An 8,621-nucleotide genomic window follows, 5' to 3' on the forward strand; every position below is an offset into this window, starting at 1 on the left:
TTGTTTGTAGGATTGTATTCTATTACTACATTGAAAATGAGGATGAAAAAAAATGTCATCTTGACAATTGGTTCAATGTTTAAATTGTTGGAAGTCGAGTTACATCCTAACAAAGACTCACCTGGGTGCTTTTGAAAATATGTAAAAGTGACGTTAATTATCATTTAAGAATATTATTCAGATAATTGTCCGGAATCACAATTTCATAGTGAGACATGATTCTTTTTCTTAGAATTACTAGAAAGAAGAGTAGGACATCAATTATTAATTAATGCAACCCTTTTCTTTTCTAACTATTATATCCAATTAATTATGGCATCAACTCCTGACTCCTACTGTCCAACCTTAAAAACTGTCCAACCTTAATAAATATTTTACTTTTATATTATACGCTGTATTCAGAAAATTTTAATATCCGGTAGAAGATATATCTGTGCTCTACTCCCACACCACATTCTACATTCTAATAAAGTGGAAACTAAACTTTGGTTGGTCACTTTTTAAAATTAAAATAATAGTTTGTTTTCATTAAAACCAATAAAATCAAATTATAACTAACTTAATTACTTAGAATGTGGCACACAGAATCACTAAAGTTTTAATGTACAAATATTTACATTTTATATAATTGCTTTCTAAAAAAAGTATATATCTTTGCATAACCAAGTTGTTTTAACATCAAATATATATATTCTCTCTCCTCCATCCCTGTCATCTAATACTTTCATACAACTTTTAATTTGCATTTATTCATTCATTTTTTATGACTTATTCATTCATTTTTCATGGACAAAGAGGATAATTGCTCTCTCCATTTCACTAAGATGGAAGAACAAAATTATTCATGTCAAACCTGCACACCAACTAAACGTATTTGTCATATGAGTTTTAACTCAATTCATGTTTCTCTAGTTTGCTTTTTTTTTTCTAGTGAAAAAACACTAAATCATTAAATACCATGCATATTATTTTTTAAAAAATTTTAAAAATTATATTAAATATTTTTTTCCTTTATTATTAGAGACAAGATGTTAAAACACAATAAGGTAGATTTCAAAATCCATTCATATAAAAGTTTAGAGTCATCAACAAATTTTGTAATAAATATAAAAAATGAAAGAGATGTACTGTAAAAAAACATAAGAATTTATTACTATTTAATATACATGATATTAAACTAACGTTTTTATAAAAAATATTTATAATAAAAAATCAATTTAAAAATTAACATATATTTAACTTAATCACACTGTAACATTATTTTAAAAAAAAAGTAATAAAAGTTTAATAAAATGATATTTTTTTATCACGATAAATAATATATATGATGAATATTAATATCTTTTAAAAAAAATTATTTGTGTTCCATTGTAAAGGAAGATGAAAAAGGGAGGTTGAGAATAAAGAAGATATTAAAGAAAATAAGCTTCAAAAAATCAATGTAAGGAAAAGGGATGTTGAGAATAAGAAAGATATAAAAATAAAAGGACTTCAATATATGAAAAATCGAACGAAAACGCCAAGGTGCTGAGGTATTCTAAATTAGTTTCACTTAGTATGATTTTTTTTAACTCTTCAAAATTTGAAATATTTCTATCAGCATAAGAATATTATTATTCAGACAATCACACCTCAGAATCACAATTTCATGATTTTTTTTTCTAAAAAATTACTGTTTAATAAGAAAATGTTGTTCTTGTCTAGGTAAAAAGAATTACTATAAAGAAGGTTTATTTCACTAGGACATCAATTATTAATTAATGAAAACATTTTCCAATTACTATTATATCAAATTAATTATTGCACCAACCCTGAAGGTCCGATCTTAACAAATATTTCTACTTTTATAGTACCCTGCATTCATAATCCCACCCCAACACATTCCCGATAAATAAAATCTGGAAATTCACCAATAATAAGGTGAAAGAAGAAACATGATAAGATCGAGAAAGAAACAGCCTTACTTTAACCTAAATAAGCATCCTGCATTTCAATAAAACTGCTGGTTGACTTTATTCACAGGCCCAAATAAATTCAATTTTCTTATTGATTATAAAAAATTTGGTCCTCCAAAAACATTGAAATTCAACCAACTGACAATACACAATACCGGCTAACAACTCATTTGTCTCATTTGTAAATAATACTGCCTACAACTGCCTATAGTTGTAATGAAGGTAAACTAACATTCCTCCCTACACGAAACAGAAAATTTTAATCACGGGCAATACACAAGATATATTGCGCTCTACCTTAATTGCATTCTCACACCACATTCTGATATAGTGGAAACTAAACTTTGGTTGGCCATGTTGCTTGTGCTGACATAATAATTCCAACAATCACTCCAAAATATTGCGCTCTACCTTAATTGCATTCTCACACCACAATAGAGTGGAAACTAAACTTTGGTTGGCCATGTTGCTTGTGCTGACATAATAATTCCAACAATCACTCCAAATAGCCCAAGAGCGCTAACAAAGATCTCAATCACAAAAATTTTCACGAAGAGGGAGGAATTCTGAGCATCAAGTAATGCACAGCTGCTTCCAATTATTCCTACACACAACCTGCTAGAGGGGGAAAAATTGAATGTCACAACAGCATGGAAAAGGCCCCCCTGCACTCATCGGGAGAATTTCCTGCAAAAATATGAGAGGTAGGGTAATAAAGAATACATACCCACAAACAAGATTTGCGAAGCCCACTATTAATCCAGAAGCAAAGATTGCATATCCAGCCCTAAGAGACCCTAGGTCATAGATATTTGCTGCTGGAACGCTTTCTCATTTTGTTTGAAGAATAATAGCCACAATAACACCATATATAGCAACAGCTTCACAGAAGATTACACTGAAATACAACAAACATCACGAACCACAATGACAAGATGGCACAAATGTTTATATTTGAAACTATATCAGCCATACTGGATACTATTATGCAGATACTACATGCAAAACGGAACATTAACATTCATAGTATTCAAATAGAACAATCTTAAGTTAAGAATGAATTTTTTTATATTCACATTAAAACAGGGTCTAACAACTTATTTTACACTGTAAGTTGGGTCAATCAATCATTATTAAATGATCGAGTACGAATTAGTTTATTATGTATTCAACATAGCTTATAATAAAAAATCTTATTGATAGTGCTAATAAAACTAAAATCTCTACATAATTGAGAGAAAAAAGAACTAAAGCCGAAAGAAAAGATATTGAGCTCAACCGTAATTGCCTCCCCAGGCAAACTAACTTTTGAGAGCCTTACTTGAGCCGGCATAATAATCCTAAGAATAAACAAAGCACACAAACGGAGGTCCAGTGAGACTGAACAAAGTTGACATAGAAAAATAAATAATTACCACTTCAACATCAATGCCACTTAGTGGTAAACCATGCTCGACCAAAATCAACAATATTGAAGTATTGAAGTTGAGCAGTTGGAGTGTTTATTCCAGATTGACTTGAAAAAGGGTACAAGCAATCTCTCTAGCCAAAAAACCAGGCATAACATGCGCATGAGAATTCTTACCTTGTCAAGAAAAAATAAACTTCAAAGCATTCTCCTTTATTTGAAATTACAATATCAGTATTAATCTCTCAGCTTTTGCATCTGACCTCTGAAAAAAAAAATAGACGGATGTTGAAATGGAGAATAAAATTCAGTGCAAGAAGCTCTCTATATCTTTCATTTTTTTTTCATGTATTAGATAGTTATTCAATAACCCAGTAGGCTTCAGATCATACTATCCCTTACTCCGAATGATGAAGAAAGATTATCACTGCTTATTATGTGGGGGGAGACTAATGCCCTACCCAGTAAAAGCACCTCATACTCAAAACTAAGTTACACGTGTCACAATTTTACTACCAGTAAATAGCTATTTGCCACAGAAACAAGCATTAAGCCACCAATAAAGTAACATCGTTGAATAAAGATCCAGTAGAAGTCACTGACAGAAAAGGAATTCTAGACTGACTCCTCAACATCAAAGACTTCATTTCATCACAACAATTTTCTTTTCCTTTCAGAAGCATTAAAACAAATATTAAAAAAATAAACCCTTTGTCGACCACTGTTTTTGTGTGTGAAAGCTGCGAACCGCCACTGTGCAGTTGTAATTTGTAAACTCTAACACAGAGTTGCTACAATCCAACTTCAAATCCTTAACCGAAGCAAAGCTAAGAAATGTAATCTCCTAATCTAAGCGAACGAATCTAACCTAGAACTACAGAAATCAAGATAAAATCAACAGAAACATAGACTTCCACTACCGTAAAATTTCTCATCAACCTAATTCAGTACAAAAAGTTACTGTAAAAAAAGGAAACACCTAAATTAAATATACGTAGTCCAATTAAATGCATAAACTAAAAAAAAAAACGGTGCAAACAAATTGCAATTTGTTTTACCTAATGAGATTTTTGGAAGTGATTCGATGAGCCTTGATTGCAGCGCCGTTCAAGCTACTACCGGTGATGTAGATCCCCTGCAAGCGTGGGCGAAGAGACTCCAGAACTGAGAACAATGTAAACGGAAGCGGAAACGAAAACTGAAAAAAGGATATCGAAGGCTTACCAGGCGGCGCCGAGGACGGAGACGCTGATTGCGACCGCGATATCGATGGCGGAGAAGGTGTAGGGCGAGATCGCGACAAGTGCCCTTCTCCAAGAACTCGAATGTGCCACAATCGTCTCAGACATTGTGAACGTCTTGTTGCTAACGGAAGGGAATCGATTAATGTTTGTGACTGAATCTCTGAGTTGTTCGGTTAACCAGGAGCCAAAATGGAAGGGACGAAAGGCAGGGTCGTTTAGGTAACATTGAATTGTTGAATCTGAAAAATCAACTTGACCATAACATGGCCACGTGGCCAAGAGTATTGTTAGAATAACAATTTTGATTGTAAATGTGTTGTGTGTTTGTGTTACGCCTATTTCTTACATATATTTTTTCATATTTATTTTTTTATCGTATATTTTATCTCATGTATTTAAAGTTGTCATGAATATGAGATCTTTATGAGAAAAATCAACTCTATAAATTTTATTTTAAATCATTTCTTTCAATTCGTAATTTAGATAGATGAGTAAATTGTTGGAACAAAAATTTGAATTTTTTTTTATAGCAAATGCAAAAATAAATCTGTGAAATATTGTAATGTTATTATTATTAGGAGTACAAAGGTATCACAAGAGAGAGAGTAGAAAAAAAAAAGGATGGGAAAGATAATAAAAAAACAGTGAGAATAAAGAGAAAGAAGAAATTAAGGAAAAAGATAAAGAAGTTAAAAATAAAAGAGGGGAGGAGAAAGGTAAAGAGAAGGGTCTGGTTAAAACTCTTTCATATCTTTTCTACCATCAAAGAAGGATAAGGAGAAGTAACATGTTTGATTCATGGATATTTTAAAAAAACTGAATATCAACATTCCTTTGTCAGAAACACTATAATAAGATTATGTTTATGTGAGATTAATAAAAAAATTGTTCACTAAGAAAAGGAAACATATAAAGGAAGAGACTATTGAGATTCGAGGTAAATCTAGTGCTATTATTAAAAAATTGTTGTCATTCCTTGCCGAATTGGAATCTATTTATTGGGAAAGGATGGATTGATTTAAGAGACAACATCAATATAATGTCATTTTCTATAATAAAAAAGATTGGAAATTTAAAGGTGACACCAACAAGGATAATTTTACTCATAGTAAATCGATCCATTAAATATCCTTAGGAGGTGATTAAAGATATAAATGTGGACAAATTCATTTATCTAATTGATTTTGTCATTTTTTATATGGAAGATGACAATGAGGTGTCTCTCATTTTGATAGACCATTTATGAAAACAATAAAGGTTGACATTAATGTTCATTTATGAAAACTCCTTATAAATTATGGACTGGAACGAAACTCAGTTTAAGACAATCCAATTGAAACGAAGCTTGATGCAGTAATTATTAGTGGTTACTTCATCGGTTATCTTGAAAAATCAAAATGATACAAGTTTTACTGTCTTAACCATAGTACAAGGATAGTTAAGTTTGGTAATGCCCGATTCATTCAAAATGAACAATTTAGGAAGAGTGAAGAATCATGAAAAATGGACATTCAAGAGAATACTAGTAGTGTTTCTACACCTAATGTCTCTTCTCAAGTTGTTATCTTTCTTGTTCTATCATTATTACATAACATGCGTAGACAACAAGTTAATGTTCTAATCCTACAAAATGAACATATAGACATTGAGTCATCTAACAATGTGCAAGTCACAAATGAACAATTGATAAAGGAACCACAAAAAGCAATATTAAAAAGGTTTGTAAGGCAAAAAAGACCTGTTATTTCGAATGACTATGTGATTTATTTTGTTAAACATTAGTGTGACTTAATCATTAACCAGGATCTAGTTTCTTTTAGACAAGTAATGGAAAGTAACAATTTAGAAAATTGATTGAATGTTATGAAAGAAGAATTGAAATCAATGGATTAATAAAGTATGAGATATAGTTGAATTGCCTAAAAGTTCAAAAAGAGTCGATTGTAAATGGGTTTTTAAGACCAAACGTCAAAGGGCAATATTGAAAAGGATAAAGTTATACTAGTCACCAAAGGTTTTACTCAAAAATCTCTTTTATGAATGTTGAAAGTATGAGCATTATGAATGAGTATCCACATTAAGTTATATATAGGTACTATCGATTGTGGTAACATGTTATGTTTCTTTTAAAGATATAAAAGTTATAAAATTGATTAAAATCATGTTGTGTTGGTTTAGTTATGTGATACGTGGAAGGAATCCTGTTCTAAATTTTTGTCCGCTATGATTCAAGCATTTCAATTCATATAAGAATAATAACTTGATAATACTGATTAATAATGTACACTTGAAAATTAATATTAAATATTCAAGTCATCACATAAATCAAATGGAAAAATGATAAATTATATTAATTTAATATATATAATTTAAAGAATAAAAAATCTTAACATCGTGATTATTAAAATATACATATATTAAAGTTACAGAATTATTTGAGTTATTAAAATTACCTACTGTGTTAGAGTATTTTATTAAAGATGGTAAATATACATACATATATATACATATATATATATATATACATATATATATATACATATACATATACATATATATATATATATGTATATATATGTATGTATATATATATAAGCATATTATGACAACCACTTATATCTTATTTTTTTTGTTATATGATCAAGATGTTTTAGCCCAATATATATATATATGTGTGTATATGTGTGTGTATATATATATATAGGTGAGAAGCATAAAATTCAATATTCTCTTATTTCATATAAAATTGCTTTACGGGTGCATGAGGAAGCTGCCTTGGAGAGGACTTTTGGTGATTTAGAGAGCACAGTAAGAAATGGATCCATATCTTTTGAAATATCTCTGACAGTTCTTTCTCCATGTAATGAAAACAATGTCACTAAGGAACAGATTTCAATTTTCAAGTGATTAGTTCTAGGATGATGCTATTTTCACATCCTAAATTTTTTACACCCGATAATAGTCAATATTTTACCCTTTCATCTCTATTTTTCTTTAAAATTATAAAAGTTCATTTTTTTGACAACTATTTTACTGGGTTCTAAAATGGCATTCTTGGTGTCAAAGCATTTCTCTTAGTTATATTTTCCTTTCAGGAATGGTTGAATTTCAAAATTTAAGATTATCAGTTTTTTTAAACCCTGATAAAAATACTGTTTGAGATATCAGTTTCTCATCCAATAAATTATTTTGCAAACATGATTGCACTGTTCTGTAGAGAGTTAATTCCTTTATCGTCATACTTTCCAGTCCTCCAAACTTAGAAGGGAAAATTGTCACATGTAATGTTTTGTTCTGCATTTTTAATGTACTATTTTGTTCACTGTCATTGATATGTGTTGAGAATCTTTCGATTCTCTTCCCTGTCGTGTTAGGACAGTGTTTTCAGTTTGGCCGTTGTTTGTTGTTTGTTTTTCATTTTTCCTTTTTCTCCCTAAAACTCTATTTATATAGAGTTCCTTTCCTTTTTTCCTTTTAACAGATATAGAAATGTAAATGCTTATTTTTTAATGTACATTGATATAATAAAAGAAGTAGTTTTTCTTACCTGTCTCGTCGTGCTCTTCATTTTTCTCTTCTACGTCGACGGCAACCGCTGTCGTATCGGATCTCTGCCGGCCCGTTGCTCGCTTCTCTCTCTACCACCAGAGGAAGTTTCGTGTCGTTTCTCTCTCTTACTTTGCTCTCACTCTTCGAATCTGCCACGCACACATCCACTCGTTTTCTTTACTCAACGATTACGGGCCAATATGAATTGGGCCTTAAGTGCACAGTGCAGGATCCAAAATAATAATATGTTAATGGACCAGAAGCAATAGAAGTGCAATTTTTACAATCATATACCGATGGCTCTACAAGAATTTAGCAGTTAGGAACGCTTAATTTGTTAGCAAAAATTTAAATATGAAGTTTTGATGATGTAGCACAACACAAGATCCAAGAAGACTATCTGAAGATCCATTACCATTAAAAAACTTTTGTAATAATCATATTTGATGTATTGTTGAGTAGAAA

General features: G+C 30.5%; 1 pseudogene; it reads right to left on the minus strand.

Annotated features, from left to right (window-relative positions):
- Positions 1-2,021: 2,021 nt before the first annotated feature.
- LOC106770766 lies at positions 2,022-8,282 on the minus strand (annotated as a pseudogene).
- Between the last annotated feature and the right edge of the window lie 339 nt (positions 8,283-8,621).

This window comes from Vigna radiata, chromosome 8 (assembly GCF_000741045.1).
Source record: "Vigna radiata var. radiata cultivar VC1973A chromosome 8, Vradiata_ver6, whole genome shotgun sequence".
NCBI lineage: Eukaryota > Viridiplantae > Streptophyta > Magnoliopsida > Fabales > Fabaceae > Vigna > Vigna radiata.